The sequence below is a fragment of the Oncorhynchus mykiss genome, chromosome 7 (genome assembly GCF_013265735.2).
Source record: "Oncorhynchus mykiss isolate Arlee chromosome 7, USDA_OmykA_1.1, whole genome shotgun sequence".
Classification (NCBI taxonomy): Eukaryota; Metazoa; Chordata; class Actinopteri; order Salmoniformes; family Salmonidae; genus Oncorhynchus; species Oncorhynchus mykiss.
The window spans coordinates 28009508-28035152 of record NC_048571.1 but is presented as its reverse complement, the minus strand read 5'-3'; the positions used below and the strand labels follow the sequence as shown (position 1 = coordinate 28035152).

At 42.0% G+C, this 25645-nt stretch overlaps 1 protein-coding gene across 1 annotated transcript in view; it reads left to right on the top strand.

The window, feature by feature from the left end:
- Positions 1-848: 848 nt before the first annotated feature.
- Positions 849-25645, top strand: part of LOC110527600 (zinc finger protein 385B) — a 143899-nt gene continuing 119102 nt past the window's right edge. The window contains exon 1 of the mRNA XM_021608989.2: positions 849-1028. The gene's annotated coding sequence lies outside the window, so the exon portion shown is untranslated. The remainder of the gene's footprint in view (positions 1029-25645) is intronic.

Here is a 25645-nt window from a genome sequence, read left to right as displayed (position 1 = left end):
ATCCTCAGGTATCCTAAATGTAATTAAATTATACTATTTCATATGGAAAGAAGTATGTTCAATAGAAAAACGATATTAGCAGCTGCGCATCATCTTCGTCGCGCGTGGATAGACTGATTTCCAAAGCTGTATCCCATTACTGAAGCTCATAATTCTTCTTTGGGAAGAAACCAGCCTGAAACATTGAACAAAGACTACTGACATCCAGTGGAACCCATAGGAATTGCAAACTAGGAGCCAGATAAACATTTTTCCCTATACGTTCTAATGGAAGAGCATGGGCTCTCAAAAAAATTATTCTGGTTTGTTTTCTCCTCCCATATCTACTGTGTTATAGTTTCCTACATTATTTTTTTAAAAATCTACAAACTTCAGAGTGTTTTATTTACAATGGTACCAATTATATGCATATCCTGGCTTCAGGGCCTGAGCAACAGGCAGTTTACTTTGGGCACATCAGTCAGGCAGAAATTTAGAAAAATAGGCCCTAGCCTAAGGAAGTTTTTAATGCTCTGATTTCTCCACTTTCACAGGACATATTCTATTCAATAATTTTGAATGGTGTAAAATGTTTTTGAATAAGACAAAGGACATGTCACATGTATCAGTTTGTAGCCTATTTATGTATTATTTATTTTATTTAGCCATCATAATTAATATCTTATCATATAGGCTATATCTCACATGCGGGTTTGGATGAGGCTGGGATACCTTGTTAGCGTCCCGACTATCTGACCATCAGATGCATAATCTCTGACACGTTATCACATCAAGATCACTTATTTTGTCATTAAACCGCACATAAGGGCACGGCGCAGTCAAGGAGAAAAAGTAGGACAACCGTCTGGTAAGGTAGTACAGTAGCCCCCTGAATGCTGCGGAAGAGCATGCGTAGAAAGATTGCAACCCAACATGAATCACATCGCCGTCCAACATTTGGAGCGAACAACAACGCAACGTTATCATCAGTTTTTGACTCGGCATTCCACTGGCATCTGTTGGAAAATTTGCCCATCACTTGTCCACAGGTAAGGATATATAACGTTTATTTAAATAGCTTGACAAATACAGTGCGCAAGTTTTGTTCTTAGTTCTACCCTGGCTGTTGATCGGAAAGAGTAACTTTAATGTCAAAGAGAAATGTCAAGCAGCGTTTTTAATGAATGTTATGGCTGTTTTGTTCACGAGCGAATAATCTGTCAGCGCACAATTTTTTTTTTATCCGGTCTATTTCAGGACATATCCTACCTGGAAATACATTATGACAGTCTACAGTAGTGCATTTTGTTCCACCCAAGAATTGGGATCTTGGTTATAGTTGCCCACATGATGATATATGTTCTAGTATTTCTGGCTTTGTGAACCTTTGGCGTCATAAAATCCAAAAGCTATCCGTTTGTTTTGTGTATGAGCTCAATTATGAAAAAAGGTGTTTTGCGACACTCAAACTTTTCTCTCAATGGGGGATTCAGATACTGTAGATTTGAGCCACGTTTTGATTTTAATCCTCTCTGGTCCATCTCAGTCTGGTCTATCTATATAGTATAAATATGTATCCAGATACATACCTTTCATTAAAAGCTTTCCTGCTGAGCTTGGACACTTGGACCAACCTATGTTATCAGGAGTGCTGTTCTCTTTGTATTTTGTAATTGACAACAAGTGTGTGTCAAATTTAGCACTCACCAGTCCATTGAGAGCTGGAGAGAGTGTGTAAAACGTAACACCTTTTTAAACAGATTACAGTTGTCCTCACAAAAGAAAGAAAGAAAATATTCTACTTTGGTGAAGGTGCCAAGTTCACATAATTCCACTGTTAGCTGGTTATGTGTTGCTATTTCTGGGTATCAAACAAGTCACACATGGAAAAATGACTCATTTAACATATCTCAAGCACTGTGTCAGAAGCATTCAGATCATTGAAGAATACTAATGTAATGCAGCTCATGCTGTTTGGTATAGAGGGCACTTTATGACCTCCCAAGAGGTGTTTGCAAATGTGTGAATATGGAGCAAGATTCATATTTGTATTACCAGGTAAGGATCTGTTTTGTATATATGTTATGTAGATCATTAGTAGGTTTGTAATGCTGCCAGAGCGCAGGGCAGCGGATCTCCCTTACTTTTTTCAATTTGAGAATACATGATGCTGGTAAAACTATTTACTTAAAAATGATAGAATGACAAACTAAATAAATATGTATAGCAGCCTAGAGGTAGGCCTAGCTACAAGGTGGTTTCTTCCTTGTCTTCTCTATGGTGGTTGAGGGAATGATGAAGAACTATAGGCTATTTGTGTGAACTGCGGAGGCCCGTTACATGCTTGACCACTTTGGCCAATCAGAACGTTGATAAAAAGCTGCTGTTTTCGGTGCGTTCCGACATGTGGACATTTCTGCATCTGCAGTAACCCCTCTTTATACTTCAACTGGTTAATTTTTAATTTAGGACAGATGGGAGGAGAGGGTGTTCCAGTACAGTAAGTGGTGTTAATGCACAATAATGTTGGATGCCAGCCACCGATAAACCCCAGGCTCTGTCGTAACCGGCCTTGACCGGGAGGTCTGTGGGGCGACGCACAATTGGCCTAGCGTCGTCCAGGTTAGGGAGGGGTTGGCCGGTAGAGATATCCTTGTCTCATCACGCACCAGCAACTCCTGTGGTGGGCCGGGCGCAGTGCGCGCTAACCAAGGTTGCCAGGTGCACGGTGTTTCCTCCGACACACTGGTGCGGCTGGCTTCCGGGTTGGATGCGCGCTGTGTTAAGAATCAGTGCGGCTTGGTTGGGTGGTGTATCGGAGGACGCATGACTTTCAACCTTCATCTCTCCCAAGCCCGTACGGGAGTTGTAGCGATGAGACAAGATAGTAGCTACGAAAACAATTGGATACCACGAAATTGGGGAGAAAACGGGGTAAAAAAAAAGAAGATTTTGTGCTAGCTTAGCCAGCTAGTCCTAAGGAAGACTCTAGTACACAGCAGCTGGGAGCTGAGCAAGCTAACAAGCATACTGTGTCACTAACTATCAAGCTAGCTAGTATACGGTGTTGCCCAAGCCTCGTGTGCTAGAGGGAGACGGTGATGACCTGTAGACAGTGTACTTCACGCCCGCCTGTCGCAGACGGTTTTCTCTGGTACACAGCAGGCGGGAGCGACACAGTGTGCTAGCTAGCTAACTAGAAAGCGAGCACACTGTGTCGCTAACTAGCAAGCTAGCTAGTAAACTAGCATACGGTGTCACCCTAGGCTCCTGTGCTTAGTGGGAGGCAGGGACGTCCTTCGTCTCCGCCTATCGGGCACTGTAATTCCACAGTTCTGTTAATGACTGAGGGCAGGACACTGTCTACTGGTGTTGCTCCTGCTAGCTAGCAAGGAGGACTCCGGTAGGCAGGGGCGAAAAACTCAGATAATACTTTTATTTCCACACCATTCTGCTGAGGACACCCACACCAAAGTGATCACATCAAAGCCCAAGGAGCCTGAACATCTCTGGATGTTGCTTGGGATATTTTGCCTATATTCGCTATTGGTTGAGATGCAGGCCCTGTTCTAGCTTGTTATGTTAGGGTGGGCAATTGAAAATGTGAATGCATTTAGGTTATAGAACAACAGGTTTTTACCTCGTCAGCTCGGGGATTCGATCCAGCAACCTTTCGGCTACTAGCCAAACGCTCTAACCATTAGGCTACCAGCTGCTCCAAGATTCATCCCCATACCAGGAGTCGAATCTGGGCCGCCAGGGTAAAAACCACGATTCCTAACCGCTAGACCATATGGGAAATGCATGAATACACCACACCAAATGCTTGATTTTTATGGGTGTTTTAAAATGATTTTCCTGCAATTCTATGTCGTAAAGATTTATGTTTACTACTTGGCCAATTGATTTGATAGGTGGGAAATGTTCTTGTTACTTATGCTCATGCTAGTCACATTAGCTCATCAGTCCCGAGGGTGGAACACCAATCTGTAGAGATCATTAAGAGGATTTATTAACCTCTAAAGGATCATTGCCCCCTAAAGCGCAACTCTAAATTGCGCCTAGTTTCCTAAGTCATATTGGCCTTTCTCATGCATTTCAAAGATGATGGAACAAAAAATTATATATGTTTTTGTCTTTGTATTATCTTCAGGTCCTGAAGCAATCCTTAAGAGGTCCTTTAAACAGTAACAGCAGCATAGGCGATGAGTCAAAATAGTTAGTGCAAAAAGGGTAAATGCAGATAGTTAACTATTTAGCAGTTTCCATTCCAAGTGGTGATGCAGCACGTCAAGATGCTCTCAATGGTGCAGCTGTAGAATGTTTTGAGGATCTGAGGGCCGATGCCAAATATTTTCAGCATCCTGATGGGGAAGAGGTGTTGTCATGCCCTCTTCAGGACTGTGTTGGTGTGTGTGAACTAGGGCTGGGTGATATGGCCAAAATATCACGTCTCTGTATTTTATGTTTTTGAATAATAAAAGTTATAAATGTAGTTTATGAATAGTGGGTGACCCTAGGGTGGCAACACATACATTCTAAGTGATTTCAATGTGTCTTAATCCATTCTGATTGTTTTATACTGTTCAGTTCAACTTCAACCGAAAATCATTTTTAGCATTTTCATCAACTTCTGCATTCCCAGCACTCATTTTAGATCATTTCCACACTGCCACGTAGGGCTGCACACTATGGCCAAACAATCTAAGCCGTATTTCTAACCAAATGTTGCAATTGCGATTTTGAGCAACACACTTGGGTAAACTGTTGAAATAACAGAAATAGAATGATAATTCAAATTCTATAGTTAGAATATAATAGTGGACATTTTCAATACAGTGTTGTTTGACATGACAACGAATTAAAATGCAGAGTAGGAACCAAAGTGTTGATAAGTGTTTCCTTGTGGACTCTATAATCTTTGGATACATTTCATGTTTTCTCTTAGCTACAAGATGTAGCTGACATATTCTTGCTTCGCATATTTCTCTTTGATTTAGAAGACGCTGTTGCAAAAACATGCTGATTTAGGTCTACACCATCACTGGTATTTTCAGGCTGTATAGCTAACTGGGTTCGCTCTGACTCAGTACAAGTATTAGCTAGCTAGAAATTAGCATTAGCGATTAGAATGGACTATTAGCGGCTAACAAGATTGATGCCTAACTTGCTGAATACAATCTAGCTGTTTCCAGATGTAAGAAGTCACAAACTAATAGTGTAATTACAGAACGCTAGTGGATTTACCGTTGAAGTCAGAAGTTTACATATACCTTAACCAAATACATTTAAACTCAGTTTTCACAATTCCTGACATTTTAATCCTAGTAAAAATTCCCTGTCTTAGGATCGCCACTTTATTTTAAGAATATGAAATGTCAGAATAATAGAGTGATTTATTTCAGCTTTTATTTCTTTCATCACATTCCCATTGGGTCAGAAGTTTACATACACTCAGTTCGAATTTGGTAGCATTGCCTTTAAATTGTTTAACTTGGGTCAAACGTTTTGGGTAGCCTTCCACAAGCTTCCCATGATAAGTTGGGTGAATTTTGGCCCATTCCTCCTGACAGAGCTGGTGTAACTGAGTCAGGTTTGTAGGCCTCCTTGCTCGCACACGCTTTTTCTGTTCTGCCCGCAAATTTTCTATGGGATTTAGGTCAGGACTTTGTGATGGCCACTCCAATACCTTGACTTTGTTGTCTTTAAACCATTTTGCCACAACTTTGGAAGTATGCTTGGGGTCATTGTCCATTTGGAAGACCCATTTGTGACCAAGCTTTAACTTCCTGACTGATGTCTTGAGATGTTTCTTCAATATATCCACATAATTTTCCTGCCTCATGATGCCATCTATTTTGTGAAGTGCACCAGTCCATCCTGCAGCAAAGCACCCCCACAACATGATGCCGCCACCCCCGTGCTTCATAGTTGGGATGATCTCCTTCGGCTTGCAAGCCTTCCTCTTTTTCCTCTTTTTTTTACCAAATTCCCTAACAAAAGGGAATATTTGAACATAAATGGTGAACGTTATCGAACAAAACAAACATTTATTGTGGAACTGCGATTCCTGGGAGTGCATTCTGATGAAGATCATCAAAGGTAAGTGAATATTTATAATGCTATTTTTGACTAATGTTGACTGCGCAACATGATGGATATTTATTTTTGCTGGTTTTGGCTCTGAGCGCCGTTCTCAGATTATGCTTTTTCCGTAAAGTATTTTTGAAATCTGACACACTTCTCCTTAAAGCAACCGCTGTATTTAAAGTTCCATGCATAACACTTGAATTTTCATCAACATTTATAATGAGTATTTCTGTGAATTCATGTGGCTCTCTGCAATATCACTGCATGTTTTGGAACTACTGAACATAACACGCCAATGTAAACTAAGATTTTTGGATATAAATATGAACTTTACCGAACAAAACATACATGTATTGTGTAACATGATGTCCTATGAGTGTCATCTAATGAAGATCATCAACGGTTAGTGATTTCATTTTATCTCTTTGTGCTTTTTGTGAGTCCTCTCTTTGGCTGGAAAAATGGCTGGGTTTTTCTGTGAGTTGGTGGTGACCTAACATAATCGTTTGAGAAATTTGATTTATGAGATTTCTGTTGATTTGTATTTGGCGCCCTGCAATCTCATTGGCTGTTGGAGAGCGGAACCCCAGTCCTAGACAGGTTTTAACAGTGCGATTTGCCAAGGCAGGATACTCTGAGCGCAGCCCAATCCAGAAATCAGGCAGTGGCTTCTGATTTGAAATAAAAATTTCACAGAACCGCTTGTTGCAATTTCGATGAGGCTCTCTTGTTCACATATCGGTAAGTGGACTGGAGGCAGGGCATGAAAGGGATAACTAATCTTAGATAGAGAAGAGCTCCAACTTCTTAATCATAGCCTCAATGTTGTCCCGCACATTGAATATAGTCCCACTAATCCTAGATTCAGATCATTCAGTTGAAAAAAAAGATCACCCAGATAGGCCAGTCGTGTGAGAAACTCGTCATTACGCAAGCGGTCAGAAAAGGGAAAATTATGGTCAGTAAATAACTTTAAGCTCGTCTCTCAATAAAAAAAAAACAACGTGTTAATACTTTACCCCTTGATAACCAGCGTTACATGGTTGCTGCCCATATCATTGCATTGTGCAGAAATTACTTGAGAGTTCAGGGGCTTTGCTTTAAACAAAGTTAACCATTTTCACTGTAGTGTCCAAAACGTCTTTCAAGGTGTCAGGCATTCCCTTGGCAGCAAGAGCCTTTCGGTGGATGCTGCAGTGTACCCAAGTAGCGTCAGGAGCAACTGCTTGCATGTGCGTTACCACTCCACTATGTCTCCCTGTCATGGCTTTTGCGCCATCAGTACAGACACCAACACATCTTGACCACCAAACTCCATTTGATGTCACAAAGCTGTCCAGTACTTAAAACATAACATATCCTGTTGTCCTGGTTTGCAGAAGAGGATGTCTTCCTTAATTTATAAGTGTAACGGACAAATACCAGGAGCTGTGCCAAGCCTGCCACGTCTGACTCATCCAGCTGTAACGCATATAATTCACTGGCTTGTATGCGAAGCAGTAATTGTTTTCAAACATCTCCTGCCATGTCTCTGATGCGTCGTGAAACAGTGTTGTTTGATGAAGGAATTGTCTGCATAGTTTTTTTCCTCCCATCATTGTGCCAGCCCTGTCTGTGGCAGTAGGAAGAATGAAGTCCTCCACAATACTTACTTACTGACTTTATTGTCCCCATGGGGAAATGCTGTTGCAGTGTCATGTACACATTTTAAAGTGGCATTTAAATACAAAACAAAATTGACAATACAACAAAGTTACATACCAATAAATTTAAAAAATGTGGAAAAAATAAATTAAACATTTAAAAAAAAAGACTGGCCTGCTGGCCTTACGGAGTCGATAGGAACATTAGCCCAAGCTATTTAGGATGGATATCACGCCTGGCACAAATGATTGTCTAGTTCTGTTTTTCCTGCTGAGGGGTGCCCTATACCTGCGCCCAGAGGGGAGTAGTTCAAAGTCCAGGTACAGGGGGGTGGCTTGGGTCTAAAATTATTTTGCATGTTTTGTTTCTAAATTTCTTCACGAGTGAAGGTTTCTTCATCGAGTTGTGAGAGTACTTTTGCACATACAACACACTGTGGCTGAGGAAAGGCACTACTCCCAATATAAGTGAACCCCACATGTGGAATTACTAATGCTTGCATTGGATGTGCTCGTGGAAGCAGAACAACTTGTTTCGTCGACACGTGCAGGTGTAGAACTGCTGGTAGAAGCAGTACTACCAGTAGAGCTGGTATGTGTCTCTATGGATGCGGGCATTACTTCTTCTTTCTTTTACCATTTTATCTATTTTTGAGCAAAACGAATGAGCAGCAGCTACGTTTGGCTACATACGGACCGTTAGTGGAATTCCCGCGAGAGAGTAACGGTTAATGTGATTGGATTATTTACTTGACTAGGCTACCTGTATTTGACGTGTTGTTATTTCGCTGACCACTAGATGGTTACATTTTATTTTTGGCAGTGAAACAAGGCTACTCAGGCAAGAATAAAACCTCACACAAATGTATAGCGCCATTGGACGGCAGTGTGCGTACCCCTGGGGGACACGTACCCCAGTTTGAGAATACCTGTTGTAGATTACAGCATGCCCTTGTTTTGCTCTAGGTAAGCACACTGTTCAAAGAAATAGGATATTAGCTGCGTATCCCAACTCCCGAAGTGACTTGGCTATGTTTTAGAAATGACAAATGAAATGAAATCTGTTCAAATCGGAGGTGGATACTTTGAAAACAGGGTTGTGTTAAGTTGTCACCAAACAGTAAAAACTGAAATTGAGAGGTAGCTCTAATTGTCAAATAAGAAGTGCTTGTTTTCATTTTTCATTTTCTGAAACATTTTGCTACTGTATGCTCTTGTGAACATGACCCAGGCCTCCTGGTAGATACAGGGAGAACTCGGATGCTGCAGGGGCCCCTATACTCGGCCTCCAGGGTTCTCTATATGGGCCTGCGCATGATTGAGAAGATGGTGTGGGAAGATTCATACTGTTTGAATGTGCCATTTAGGCAAATCCCACTCCCATGAGAAAAGTGCAATCCAGGTGAGCTCTGCTGACTCTAGCCCTGTGGTCAACCTCCATCCCCCCTATCCATCCCCACTTCCCCCTTTCCCTCTCTCTCCCAGGTGTGCACTGCCTACTAGATAAGAAAGCGTCAGGTGCACCATGGGAAAATAAGTCATAAATCAGCAGAATAGGCCTGGGAAAAGTTATAGATGCAGGGCTATGCACGTGAAATGCAGAAACACAAAAAACACTTTGAATGCAAACTATGAACTTGACTTGATACTTTCGTGTTGATATGTTAGAATGGACCCGGACGATGTTGGGCCAATTGTGTTCCACCCTATGGGACTCCAATCACGGCAGGGTGTGATACAGCCTGGATTCAAACCAGGGATTGTAGTGACACCTCTTGCACTGAGATGCAGTGCCTTAGACCGCTGCGCCACTTGGCAGCGACCCCGTAATGGGTTGCTCTATGATCGCTGTGAGATCCTATACCAGCTTTTGTTTACTGTAGTGGTTCTCATTGACTGGTATGAGACTGGACTGTTGTGCCTTTTTACTGTGAGGGTGGGGTTCATTAGGCACTAGACAGAGAAACTGACAGACAGCCAGGGACCACCTGGACCTGTAAGAAACGCTAATTTACATGTTCTGTTGATTGCCCTCATGAACACAACACTGAAGTAGGGTGTTTTTGCACAGTAGTGGGGATAAGTAGTTCAACAAGCTAGAATTGGGAATACTATTTGAATGAGCATTTGAGTTGAAGTATCCTGAAGGCTACAATATAGAGATCAACAATTGTAATGTCAATAGGTAAAATGTATGCAATATTGGAATGCTTTCATAACCTTACATTTTACATTTACATTTAGCAGGCGCTCTTATCCAGAGCAACGTAGTTAGTGCATTCATCTTAAGATCGCTAGGTGAGACAACCACAAATCACAGTTGTAGTAAGTCTTTTTTTTCTCAGTGAAGGAGTTATCAGCAAAGTCAGTGCTATTACGAAAAGACAAGTGCAGTAAAAAACAAACATTTATGGGGGTAACAATGAGCTGTCTTATTTAAGATACTCGTTGAATAGGTAGGGTTTTAGAAGTTTTCAGAAGATGGGCAGTGACTGCTGTCCTAGTGTCAGGGGGAAGCTTGTTCCACCATGTGGTGCCAGGACAGAGAAGACCTTTAATTAGGCTGGGATGGCCAAGAGACCAGACGTGGCAGAAAGGAGCGCTCCCGTTGCGGTGTGGGGTTTGAGCATAGCCTGGAGGTAGAGAGGGGCAGTTCCCATTGCTGCTCCGTAGGCAACCCTCGTGGTGTTGTGGTGGATTCAAGCTTCGAATGGAAGCCGGAATGTGCAGAGGAGTGAGGTGACCTGGGAGAACTTGGGAAGGTTGAACACCAAGTGTTCTGGATAAGTTGCAGGGTTTTGATGGCGCAAGCGGGGAGCCCAGCCAACAGAGAGTTGCAGTAGTCCAGACAGGAGATGACAAGTGCCTGGATTAGGACCTGTGCCGCTTCCTATATGAAGAAAGGTTGTACTCTACGGAATAAACTCTATAGTATGTACCGATCTTTGAGTTTGACACATTATGTTGCTCTAACATTAGTAAAAAGGTGTTGAGATTTATTTCGAGTCCAAATCTAGACCCCACTATCAGCATAAATCAGAGAAATGAGATTCAAAGCTACAGACTACATTGTTATCATGTGGAGTCCCCCCCCCCCCCCCCCCCCCCCATGTACTTTACCATTGCCTTTGCATTGTGGGGCCCTGTGTTCACCATGAAATGTACATGTTTATACGACACTCGACGGAGCCCGCCATAGAGGTTGCTGGGTAGTGAACTGCACATAAATAAATTGGCTCCATGTCTCGGGTGTCTCGGCGGACCTAAACAAATAGTCGCTGTGGAGAACTAGGATATTGGGAAGGTCAGCTGGTTCCAGCAATTAGCTGCAAGGATACGGAGATTGAAGGGGTCTAGGTCTACGTCCCAACTGGCACCCTATTCCATATGTAGTGCATTACTTTTGATCAGGCTCTTGTCAAAAGTAGAGCAGTATGTAGTAGAGGTCGACCGATTAGGATTTTTCAACACCAATACCGATTATTGGAGGACAAAAAAAAAAGCAGATACCGATTTAATCGGCCGTTTTTTTAAATGTGTGTATGTGTGTGTGTATATATATATATATATATATATACATATACATATACACATACACATACACATACACATACACACACATATATATACAGTGCCTTGCGAAAGTATTCGGCCCCCTTGAACTTTGCGACCTTTTGCCACATTTCAGGCTTCAAACATAAAGATATAAAACTGTATTTTTTTTGTGAAGAATCAACAACAAGTGGGACACAATCATGAAGTGGAACGACATTTATTGGATATTTCAAACTTTTTTAACAAATCAAAAACTGAAAAATTGGGCGTGCAAAATTATTCAGCCCCTTTACTTTCAGTGCAGCAAACTCTCTCCAGAAGTTCAGTGAGGATCTCTGAATGTTCCAATGTTGACCTAAATGACTAATGATGATAAATACAATCCACCTGTGTGTAATCAAGTCTCCGTATAAATGCACCTGCACTGTGATAGTCTCAGAGGTCCGTTAAAAGCGCAGAGAGCATCATGAAGAACAAGGAACACACCAGGCAGGTCCGAGATACTGTTGTGAAGAAGTTTAAAGGCCGGATTTGGATACAAAAATATTTCCCAAGCTTTAAACATCCAGGGACAGGGAAGATGGTTAAAATTGATGGGAAGATGGATGGAGCCAAATACAGGACCATTCTGGAAGAAAACCTGATGGAGTCTGCAAAAGACCTGAGACTGGGACGGAGATTTGTCTTCCAACAAGACAATGATCCAAAACATAAAGCAAAATCTACAATGGAATGGTTCAAAAATAAACATATCCAGGTGTTAGAATGGCCAAGTCAAAGTCCAGACCTGAATCCAATCGAGAATCTGTGGAAAGAACTGAAAACTGCTGTTTACAAATGCTCTCCATCCAACCTCACTGAGCTCGAGCTGTTTTGCAAGGAGGAATGGGAAAAAATGTCAGTCTCTCGATGTGCAAAACTGATAGAGACATACCCCAAGCGACTTACAGCTGTAATCGCAGCAAAAGGTGGCGCTACAAAGTATTAACTTAAGGGGGCTGAATAATTTTGCACGCCCAATTTTTCAGTTTTTGATTTGTTAAAAAAGTTTGAAATATCCAATAAATGTCGTTCCACTTCATGATTGTGTCCCACTTGTTGTTGATTCTTCACAAAAAAATACAGTTTTATATCTTTATGTTTGAAGCCTGAAATGTGGCAAAAGGTCGCAAAGTTCAAGGGGGGCGAATACTTTCGCAAGGCACTGTATGTATATATACACACATTTTTGTAATAATGACAATTGCAACAATACTGAATGAACAATGAACACTTTTATTTTAACTTAATACATATGGGCTTTTGGATGGGTGTTCTTTAAGGTGATTCCACAGGTTGGTGGTATTGTTTGATTTAGCCGTTGCTGACCCCATGCTAACATCTTTATCACAAATAAGACACCTTGCTTTCCCTAGTGCCAATTCTATGTAATAGTCCCACACTGGTGCTCTGCTTTTCTCTGCCATCTGTAAAACACACACACACAGCTCTGAAGTGACAATGATACTGAAGAGTCTGCTTAGGAGACAAATACTCTCAACTGTTTGAATAAAAATAGAGTTTAAGTTACCTGTGATGAATGTTGAAAACAAAAACTGTAATTTCTACGTGCAGGAAATCCTATTTTATTTTAATAATGGACATGGTAAGAATTGACTACCAAAGTGCGAGTCATAATTCTGAAAAGCGGTTTATTCCATAGGATAATTTTTAGATTCACTTAAAATAAGGTCTGTGTTTTGTGTAGGCTTACACCACCTTGCCAATTTTATAACTGTGTAGATATCCATAGGACAAGGTAACTCTGATCAATATTGGCTAAATATAAGCGAATATCACAGGCCTTATTTGAAGTAGATCAAGACATTCTCTATGGAAGACATGAACGGTAAAATAACGAAGGAACCCCTTTCAAGTTCAGCCGCAAGTTATTACAGGAATTATAACGCGTCGACTATTTCTCTCTAAACCATATACCTTTGACTATTACGAGCCTGCTGCTGCCTACCACCCCTCAGTCAGACTGCTCTATCAAATATCAAATCATAGACTTAACTATAATAAACACACAGAAATACGAGCCTTAGGTCAAATCCGGAAACTATCACCTCAAACGAAACGTTTATTCCGTTCTGTATTTTATCTAACGGTTGGCATCCATGAGTCTAAATATTCCTGTTACATTGCACAACCTTCAATGTTATGTCATAATTACGTACAATTCTGGCAAATTAGTTCGCAAAAAGCCAGGCGGCCCAAACTGTTGCATATACCCTGACTCTGCGTGCAATGAACACAAGAGAAGTGACACAATTTCACCTGGTTAATATTGCCTGCTAACCTGGTTTTCTTTTAGCTAAATATACAGGTTTAAAAATACATACTTGTGTATTGATTTTAAGAAAGGCATTGATGTTTATGGTTAAGTACACATTGGAGCAACGACAGTCGTTGATTGATTTGTTTTTTATAAGATAACTTTAATGCTAGCTAGCAACTTACCTTGGCTTACTGCATTCGCGTAACAGGCAGGCTCCTCATGAGGCAACCACCTCAGGTGGTTAGAGCGTTGGACTAGTTAACTGTAAGGTTGCAAGATTTGATCCCCCGAGCTGACTTGGTAAAAAACTGTCGTTCTGCCTCGTTCCTAGGCCGTCATTGAAAATAAGAATGTGTTCTTAACTGACTTGCCTAGTTAAATAAAGATTAAATAAAGGTGTAAATATTATTTTTTTTAAATAAGCAAAATCGGCCGATTTCCAATTGTTATGAAAACAACTTGAAATTGGCCCTAATTAATCAGCCATTCCGATTTAATCGGTCAAACTATGTAGGGAATAGCGTGCCAGTTAGATGCAGCCTGGGAGCTCGGAGGGGCGGTGCAAGAAGACAGGGAGGGCTGGGGAAGACCCCTACTGTTGGGTGATTAATTCATCATTCCTGTCAGGTACAAAGCTATTATGGGTAGAGAACAGAGGGAAAAAGAAGGAGTTCTTGAATAGCAATGGTCTATGTAAACTCATGTCATTAGCACACACACACCCACCCCTCCAAAAAACACCTACGTCTATCCTTTGGCCTTCTCGCAGATGGGTGAGGAGAGGGCAGGCAAGTAGAGGTATGCTGTGAACCGTAGTTCATCTCAGGTTGCCAGTGATTATATGCTAGCCCATCTTGTGTAAGGTTCTCTTTATTGGTTTGGTCATTTTGTCCTGCTCTGCCCTTCAGTTGAGCTGTAGAAGGTACCTCTGCACTCCCCCACTCTGCGCTTCCCCCATAGGTTAAAGATGCCAATCTAGGCCCCTCTCTGGCTGTCAGATCTGGAGGTCACGTCCCCCACAACATCGACAGCCCTTAGATGTGAATGTGTGATAGTGCAGATGTAAATGTGTGATAATGCACTCAATGCCAATCAAGGGCAGAGTGAAGGAGAGGAGCTGATGCATATTTGACTGCTGGAGTGCAGAGCAAGAGGCTGCCACCCTCCTCTCTGTTACCTCACCCTCTCCACACTCTCTGCTCTAGCAAAGGCTATTATGTAACTTCAAAACATGGCTCATTCTCCCTTGTTTTCAAAGAGGTATAACTATTCCCTGGGCTGCCTTCGCTTCATTAAACTGAGGTCAGGTGACGTGGCATGTTGAAGCTCTGCCAGTCATCGGTTCTGTTTGGAGAGGCAGTCAGATGGAAAACACTCCTCACAACAAGGCACTGGTTGCAAACGCAGCCCTGTCTCCCACACAATACTTCAACTCAGTCCAGTAGTATTTTCATACCTACAGTAGCATCTGGGTCATATTCATTAGTGCACACTGCTTCAAACCCTTTTGCAACGGAAAAAGAAAACAAGCGTTCAGGTAGATCCCTCTCTGTTACATTGTGTTTTTTAAATTTGGTACCTGATTAACAAAACCCAGTCAGCAGATTATTCTCTGAAGACCACAATGCCAATTTAACAGAAGTGATGTCATGGAGTAAAGGAATACAGAGCCAAAATAGCTTCAATCAGTCCACTTAATCCTATGTTGTGCCGGAATACTTACGAATCAATGTTTACAATCAATATACAATTGATTTGTCAGCCTGTTTAAGCAACGACTAACTTCCTTAACCGATTATCTTAAATACAATGAATTACAGGCAAACTGAATAGCAGTCAGTCCCATAAATGCCCTACATTTATTAATATGTTTCTGAACAGGGCAGAGGTCACCTCAAGTAAGAAAGTAAAGAGTTATTGCATAAAGTAGATAGAAAGAAGGTAGAGGTCTCTTCAGTAAGGTATAGGAGCTGAAGGCACACACCCAAACACGTAACTGATGCAGACCAACCTCATAAGGTTATGATTATATACTGCAGAGTTAACCTTTAGTACCTCCAGTGGTGTAAAATACTTCAGTAAAAATAATACTTTAAAGTACTACTTAAGAAGTTGTTTTGGGGCATCTGTACTTTACTATTTATATTTTGGACAATTTATACTTTAACTCCACTACATTCTTAATGATAATAACACTTTTTACGCCATACATTTTTCCTGACACCCAAAAGTTATATTTTTTATACTTAGCAGTACAGGAAAATGGTCCAATTCACATGCTTATCAAAAGAACATCCCAACAATCTGGAGAACTCTAAACTAAACACACATGCTTCATTTGCTAGTTATGTTGGAGTGTGCCCCCTGGATATCCATAAAAATAAAAATTGCGCCATCTGGTTTGCTTAATATAAGGAATTTGAAATTATGTATACTGTTACTTTTGACACTTGAATACATTTTAGGGATGACATTTACTCCAATACTTAAGTATATTGAAAACCAATTACTTTTAGACTTTTACTCAAGTAGTATTTTACTGGATGACTCACTTTTACTTAAGTAATTTTTCTATTAAGATATCTTTACTTTTACTCAAGTATGACAATTGGGTACTTTTTCCACCACTGAGTACCACACATTACTTGTAGCTGAAAAGTTTTTTTTAATGGATTTTTTAATGACATGAATCAGCATTAGCTGGGGGAAAAAGACACTTCAACAGTCTTTAGTTTCACCTTTAGTACCCGCAGTGACTCTTTATCAACTCTTTGCTCGTAAATGGCAGAATGAAATCCCTCTACTCCTTAACTGTGTCACATCCTCCAACAGACACTTCCTCATTTCCACTATGGCGGAGTGCGAGAGAGAAGGGAAAGGGCTCCAGTAGATTATGTGTTTAATTACTTCCACAGTAGGAGATTCACAGGCCGGCAGAAAGCCCCTCTACAGATGAGACCATAATAATAGAATGATTTAGAATGGACAATCCCATTCAAGTGAATATCCTGTAATTGGGTGAACAGGCAGCCATATTGATTTGAAGATATTCCTGGAGGATTAAGTGGACTGAAGTTCTTTTTGGCTCTGTTGACCTTTCTCTATAGCAACACTTCTTTTAAGATGACCTTGTGATCTTTAACAGAGATTAATCTGTATCTCAACCTGGGTTGTGTTCATTAGGCCCCAAACAAAGAAAATGGACAGAGACAGGAAGGGAGTACCTGGACAATAAGAAACGCTCCATTCAAGTAAGAAAATACAAGTAAAGAGTTATTTCATAAAGTAGATAGAGGTCTCTTCAGTAAGGTAGCACACACCGAAACACATAAATAATTTCAAATAACAAAATCGAATTAGATTCACTACCCTTAACTCCATAAAGAAAAATAATTTTAGGCATACGGTCATAGTAAAATAGACTTATAACAGCCTACCCTTAGTCAAATGCAACGCCCTCTCCTTCTTCCCATTGGTCCAAATCACAAATGGAGCTAAGAACTAGAAGCTTCATCATAATCATCAATATTACAAATTACCTTCAAATCAGTATTACAAATGACCTTAAATTCATTTTTCAAATGTCTGTCCAGTGAGGGTGATCAAACCACATTGGAAAGTCAGGACAGAGATCATACAAACCCTTCAAAGAAGTTTCTTCAAATATTAGACTAATGAAATGGAAAACCGTCAAACATTTAATATCCCAGATTTCCAGTAAGTTCCCAGTACATGTCTTATCAAAATAATTCACGTTTTCAATTAAAACTCAAAAAAGAAAAACTTCCGTGTGTGTGTGTGTGCCTCTTTAAGATACCTTGGCACGAAGACAAAAGGAAAACTTACTAAACCCAAATGAAATAGTGTCAGCTGATGAAGATCATCAAACATTAGTGATTAATTTTCTCTTTTTGTGACTCCTCTCTTTGGCTGGAAAAATGGCTGAATTTTTCTGTGACTTGGCGGTGACCTAACATAATCGTTTGTGGTGCTTTCGCTGTAAAGCCTATTTGAAATCGGACACTTTGGTGGGATTAACAACAAGATTACCTTTAAAATGGTATAAGATACATGTATGTTTGAGGAATTTTAATAATGAGATTTCTGTAGTTTGAATTTGGCGCTCTGCACTTTCACTGGCTGTTGTCATATCAATCCCGTTGGATATAGGGGGCGCTCTTTTAATTTTTGGATGAAAAACGTTCCCATTTTAAACAAGATATTTTGTCACGAAAAGATGCTCGACTATGCATATAATTGACAGTTTTGGAAAGAAAACACTCTGACGTTTCCAAAACGGCAAAGATATTGTCTATGAGTGCCACAGAACTGATGTTACAGGCGAAACCCAGATAAAAATCCAATCAGGAAGTGCCGCATTTTTTGAAACCGCCTAATGCCAATGACTCCTTATATGGCTGTGAAGGAGCTAGGAGTCAGCTTTTTCCACGTTTTCCCCAAGGTGTCTACAGCATTGTGACGTCTTTTTAGGCATTTCCATTGGAGAATGGCTGTAAGGGACCATATAGGGCGAGTGGTCGCATGGTGTCTCCGAGAAAACCTTGCGTAAAATACTGAGGTAGCCATTTTTCCAATCGTTTCTTATGAGAAACCAACTGCCTCGACGGATATATTATCGAATACATATGTTAAAAACACCTTGAGGATGGATCCTAAACAACGTTTGCCGTGTTTCTGTCGATATTATGGAGCAAATTTTGAAAAAAGTTTGGCGTTGAAGTATTTTTCGGTCGATTTCTCAGCCAAGCAGGATGAACAAACAGGACGGTGCCAACAGGTGCCATACTTATTTTCCACCAAAATTTGCAAATAAATTCATTCAAAATCCTACAATGTGATTTTCTGGATTTTCTTTTTTTCTCATTTTGTCTGTCATAGTTGAAGTGTACCTATGATGAAAATTACAGGCCTCTCTCATCTTTTCAAGTGGGAGAACTTGCACAATTGGTGGCTGACTAAATACTTTTTTGCCCAACTGTATATATTTTATGACCCCCAATGAGCTTCCCGCTGGCTCCCCTGTGGAATGTCAATGGTCCTCTGTTTGTTAAACCAGATATCAGAATCACAACCCTGTCCATCTTCTGTTCTGGGCCTGACCCTGCTCTCTGATCCTCTTATCTGATTAGGTCATGGTTTCTAAATTAGCATGCACACAGTTTCATGGCCTAAACTCCATTAATACTCACAGTAATCATTCACTAAACAGGATACAAGCTACATTTTTAACTTGAAACATGTTACATTTTAATAGAATCCATCAGTCCCCCCTAGTAAAGACACAACAGTTTAATATCATTAACTGAAGACTGATAGTTTTTATCAAAGATTCTCTGTAATTAGTTATTACGCGATTAGACTGATTAATCATGTAACCGTAATTACTAGGAAGTCGGAGCACCAAGGAAAAATATTCCGATTACAAAGTTATCATTTCCTAAAATAACTTTTCAGATATTTTATCTGATCAATTAGTCTTCAAATTAATGAATAATTTACTTTACCTCACGTTAGTCTCATTCCAAACGTTGTAAATTGTTGGTTATCTGCACTAACCCAGTCTTCACTATGAGTCATCCATACATCAATTGTCTTAAATCATTTATTTATTACTAACTAAGTAATTCACAGAAACGCATAAACAAACAAACAAACAAGGTAAATGTGGTTACATGAAATGATAGGAGATTGTGCCCTAGTGGGCTGAACCGGCATGGCGGCTTGTTAGACAAAAGGGGAAGTGGGGGTCGACTAAAGTCACTACAAAGTGATAATTATAGCAATTGAAATGCTAATCCTTTGCACATGAACGCTTACTCATTCGGGAACAATTGCAATCAGTATATATATTTACGCTCAGTGTGTCGTCTTGATCGCTGGTGAAAAGTTTATTTATTTTGTAGAATTGTCCGTCTCTCTCCCTCTCTCTCTCTCTCGGTTGTGGGTAGAGGGGATTGTTCAGAGTGACATTCATTATAGAATAGATGTTTCGGTGGTTGTCGTTCTTCGCGTTCAATGATACCGAATTCCTAGCTGCAGACTAGTAATTAATATCAAAGACTTGTTCTTATTCTGTCGGTATCGAAAGTCTAACCACGTGGTATGGTTAAAAGATTCAGCAATGGTCTACAACCTTTGTCCTCCTAATGGAGATTATTCTAGACAACCCCACTAACCACAATCCCATGACCTACAAAAACTCCAAGACAAAACACACCACATAAATAACCCATGTCACACCCTGGCCTGACCAAAATAATAAAGAAAACACAAAATACTAATACCAGGGCGTGACAGAACCCCCCCCCCCCCCCAAGGTGTGGACTCCCGGCCACACACCTAAACCCATAGGGGAGGGTCCGGGTGAGCGTCTGTCCACGGTGGCGGCTCCGGTGCGGGACGTGGACCCCACTTCAACAAAGTCTTAGTCCGCTTAATACGCGTCCTTAGATGTGCGACCCTCGCCGCCGACCTTGGCCTAGTAACCCTCATCAAGGGCCCCACTGGACTGAGGGGAAGCTCGGGACTGAGGGGAAGCTCGGGACTGAGGGGAAGCTCGGGACTGAGGGGCAGCTCGGGACTGAGGGACAGCTCGGGACTGAGAAGAAGCTCGGGCAGGTTGATGGCTCTGGCAGATCCTGGCTGGCTGGTAGTTCTGGCGATCCTGGCTGACTGGCGCTTCCGGCAGATCCTGGCTGACTGGCGGCTCTGGCGGATCCTGGCTGAATGGCGGATCCTGGCTGAATGGCGGATCCTGGCTGACTGGCGGATCTGGAAGATCCTGGCTGACTGGCGGATCTGGAAGATCCTGGCTGACTGGCGGATCTGGAAGATCCTGGCTGACTGGCGGATCTGGAAGATCCTGGCTGACTGGTGGATCCTGGCAGACTGGCGGCTCTGGCTGCTCCATGCTGACTGGCGGCTCTGGCAGCTCCTTGCAGACTGGCAGCTCCTTGCAGACTGACAGCTCCTTGCAGACTGACAGCTCTGGCGGCTCCTTGCAGACTGACCGCTCTGGCAGCGCTGAACAGGCGGGAGACTCCGGCAGCTCTGGACAGGCGGGAGACTCCGACAGCGCTGTAGAGGAGGAAGGCTCTGGCAGCGCTGGACAGGCGAGGCGCACTGTAGGCCTGATGCGTGGTGCTGGCACTGGTGGTACTGGGCCCAGGACACACACAGGAAGCCTGGTGCGGGGAGCTGCCACCGGAGGGCTGGTGCGTGGAGGTGGCACTGGATGGACCGGACCGTGAAGGCGTACTGGAGATCTTGAGAGCAGGGCTGGCACCAACCGCCCTGGCTGGATCTTCACCCTAGCCCGGCAGATGTGAGGAGCTGAGATGTAGCGTACCGGGCTAAACACGCGTACTCGGGACACCGTGCGTTCCACCGCATAACATGGTGCCTGACCAGTACCACGCCCGCCACGGTTAGCACTGCTAGGCGCACTGTAGCGCTGAGCTGGCACAGGACGTGCAAGGCTAGGGAGGTGCACAGGAGGCCTGGTGTGTGAGGCTGGCACCATCTTCACCAGCCGACTAGCACGCACCTCAGGACGAGTATGGAGAGCTGACCCAGGTGCCATCAAATCCCTGACACGCTCCGTCAGGCGAATTCCGTGCCTCATGCACCAACACAGCAATTCCCTCATAACTCTCTCCTCCAATTTCCCCATTAACTCCTTCACAGTCTCTGCTTCGCTCACCTCCAACACCGGCTCTGGTTCTGGTTTCCTCCTTGGCTCCTTACGATAAACAGGGGGAGCCGGAGCCTGAATCAATTTCACCTCCTACTGTGGCAGTTCCTCACTATAGATGCGTTTCAACAACAAAGCTTTTACTATATGGATTCCTAACAATGCCATCAGAGCCACCTCGTAACTGCCAATGCGGCATAATCCAAAATCCACCTTATTTGATAAATAGTCCAATACCATGCTGTTCCTACAGCATCTTCCACAACCTTAAGGGTATTTTGTTATTACTCCCAATGTAACTGCAGTAAGTATTGTTACAGCTGTAACTCTGTCACTGTCAGTAACTTTCATCACTGGCTTTATCGCTAGATCTATGATTGAGTTTGTGAGATATTCTCTGCCTTTTTCCCAGTCCTCTCCTAATGTTTTCCTGACCATCTCATCTATTGCCTCCTTATGTTGTGCTATAGTAGGGACTGGTGGGTAATAATTACCATTACTCGGATCTGGATCACATCTCTCATCCCATGGCATACCTATCCCCAACCCCTTGTGAAAACCCTGTGTGTGACATAGATTTTAGGGCCTAAAGGTTGTTTTTCCACAATCCCTCTACAAATTCCTATTTAACCATGTGTTGGTCCCAGTTCTCTGGGAGGTATGTCAATGGATTATCTGCTCTTTGATATGGAGGAGAGAGCAGTGGGTTAAACTATTTCAGCGACGGTTATGATCACTCTCCTAGAGTCCTCCATGTTGAGCTTATCCTCATAGTAGTCCTTCCACTCTGCACAGTGGAGTGGTATCATTCTCTAATGAGTCTATCACCCATTTTCTTAATTTATAGGCGAGTCACATTTATTCCTCTATTTCCTGTCCCTGTAAAAACTATGGCCTTGGTTTTCAGAATACCCTGGAGAGGCCTTACATGGGTTACCCCCACATCTGACATCAACACTCCATATAAATGTCCAGTACTTCCCACACTCTGCCAAAGGCATTGGTGTATATGTGTCTCATGAACTAAAGTAGGGCCTAACTGAGCCTGTAAATGAGCCTTCATCTGCTCATATCCCTCACTTTGCTCATGCCGTTTAACAATAAGGACTATCTGGTCATTATACTCTCTTTGCATAATATCATCCAGGGTCTGATTACCCCAACAAGCTATTTCTCACCAGGTCTTTAGCCTCTCACTATCTAAAATCTTCCCAGACCATTTCATTCCTGTTGGTGTTGGGTAATGTAAAACCTCTTGCTCCGATATAATCTCCTCTTTTGTTTCTGTAGCTTCACCTGGCTTGACGTCCTGTGTCGTATAACTCTCAAAAGTCTTGTCCTCTGCCCACACTAACTTGAAGGTTATTCATTTAACTGCTGTTCTTTTATCTGGAGTCTATCGCACACAATGCCATGTTGAGGGAGGGTCGAGAATCTGGTTTCATCCCTCAAACTATCTGTTCCATTGCCCTCTTTACAAATGCATGTTTGTAAGAGAACCGTCCTCTTATCAGAACATCCTACATCTAGGACACTAGACCTATTTTCTAATGGAGCCTCCCATATCCCCATGCCCTTATTATTAGTCACGCTCATGGCTTCAGCAACTTTGGATGTTACCCTCTCCCAATGAACCTGAGTATCGAGCTATCCACTCTATATGAAGTGTTATTTGATTTTCTCCCCTTGGAGTAGTAGTGATTATAGCAGCTGCCACAAAAACTAAAAAAATAAATAAAAAATAAATAAAAATGTCCCTAGGCCCCACATTAATGCCCTTCTACAGTGTGATCTACACTCCTTTTCCATTATCACCTCTATCAAATCTTGCTCTAGCCTCTCCCAATTTTGACTCGCATCTAATTTCCCGTGACCCATCCAGCCTTTCATTAAATCTATTTCAGAATATGACGAAATATGTCTCACAAGATTAAAACATTTCCCCCAATGTTTTCTGAGTTTGCAAGGAGTATTTTCCCATTCCGATTATAACTTGTTACCTTTTATTCTCCATTGACTTTGATTCTCGCAAGGATTTTCCACCCCCCCATTTGCTCCACTTCCATCCATGTCAAATTATTTGGGTATTGTTACTGGATCTATATTCAATGACATGGTTAATAGCTGTATCGCCTTAGATGATGACAATATTACCCTGCTAAATTAAGTGGTTTCCTGCCGCAAATGTAGCATATATCTTAAGGAATCAGCTTTATTTAATCCCTGGCATCTTAAAATGTTGCGTGAGACGTGTCCTCCCACGTCTCCCTTCACGTAACTCTATGATCTCTATGAACCACTATTGATCGAACTGAGGCCATGCAACGCTATTTAAAAGTTTCCTGCTCCACTGCCTTTAACAGTTGCTCTGTTCTTTGGTTAAAGATGCAAACACTTGCATTGCTGCATTCTCAACCGAATGCACCGGGTGTAGTCGGCTCCATTACTACTCTACACTCATTCTTCCAATGGCCCCACATCTAAAAACATGGCTCTATCACCTTAGAAACCAGGGTCTGGCCCTGAGCCATCGCTCCCTGGTACCTTATGAAACAGAAACACCAACTCATGCTATGGAATGCGGTCACCCAAAGCATCGTAAATCATCTGTCAGCATTAAGCCCCCCAGAGGCCCACTTTCAGTTCACACAGACACAATAGGGTTATAAGAACCATCGATGTTGCATTAAACAACCATTGATGCAATACAGTATTATAGGAATCTTGCAGACCATCATAAGGTTATAATTGTATAGAATTAACCTTCAGTACCAGCAGTGTTAAAACATTTAGGTAAAAAAAACTTGAGTTCTACTTACGAAGTTGTTTTGGAGTATCTGTACTTTACTATTTATATTTTGTGTTCATTAGGCCCCAACTGAAGAAAATGGACGGAGACATGAAGGGAGTACCTGGACAATAAGAAACACTCCTTTCATGTAGAAAAGTCAAATGAATACTTGGACAAGGAGTACCTGGAAAATAAGAAACACTCCTTTTCATTTTCCGTTGCAAAGCTTCCTGCCCTAATTAACATGACCCAGGTGATTTGATTTCTTAATGTACATAATGGCAATCCAGCATAGAGTCCCCACAGGGTAGGCTATGCAGTCTGCGTATTTGTGGAAATTAATTGGACTTTGTTACTGCAATCCCTGGGGTGGAAATTAAGAGCACACAAACATAATAACAACACATTATAAACAGTATTGGTCCACTCCACTCTCAGTGATGTGTGTGTGTGCCATCATTGACATGTCCACCTCAATGTATTGTTTTATTGACAGCTAAGTCAGAAGGTAGGGAGTAGGGGCTGAGGTGAGGTCTGGAGTCGGCAGTACAACTAGACCAGACGTCGGCACGGGTGTGTTTATGTGAGTAAGAGAGAGTCATACAGTCCTACTGACATTGGTTTTGCATGGTAGCAAGTGTGTCCGTCAGAGTAATGATATCATGCTCGGCCGGATGCTGTGCTGAGCAGGTGCATACACCGCAGACACTTTGACCTCTGCCACTCCACATGCCAGTGTGGCAGATGGAGGAGAGTTTAGTCCTACCCCCCCAACCCCTCTCCTCCCACCGACCGACCATCATCACCTTGTTCACAGCCCTCCGAGGAGAAACTAAATGAAATGTTCCGTCACTGTGTTGGCGCTGCCTCCTCTTCTCCTGGTTCCCTGCCTGGCCATTACCTCACAGCCCTGTGTCGGCACAAAACCTGGCTACATGCATGGCACGAGTCTCACTAAGTACCTCCCTATGGAGAGACAGTATGGCCAAACCGCTAGGGAAAAAGACAAGGCATCAAAAGGATGCTGATTCAAGCCCCTATTTGGGATTTGAAGCCCCTTTTGGGATACATAAAAATTTTATACAATTGTTTGTTTGTTGTTTATCACAGTGAATATATATATTCTCGCTTTCATCCTTTGTTTTCTGTTTGGAACAGAGGCATTGTGGACTTGTGAAGACTAATTTGCTGAATGAAAAAAAAAATACCTGAGGCAAGTACTGACCTGGATGGGAGAATTAAGAGTTGTTGTGTCCAGCTGTTACCCTCCTCATAGGGATTGTTAGCAAACACAGAGGTTGAGTCCTGAATGACACCCTGTTCCCTTTATGGTACACTACATTTGACTAGGGCCCATAGGGCTCTAGTCAAAGTAGTGCACTATAAAGGGAATATGGTGCAATTTGGGATGCATCCAGAAGCACTGGAGAGATTAGTCAAATAAGACTATTTAACTTGATTTGGAAAGATGAGTAGAAAATGTTTTGTACCTTTTCAGAAATATACAATACAACTGTATTGTCCATATGTTACACTGCCGAAAAATGGACATT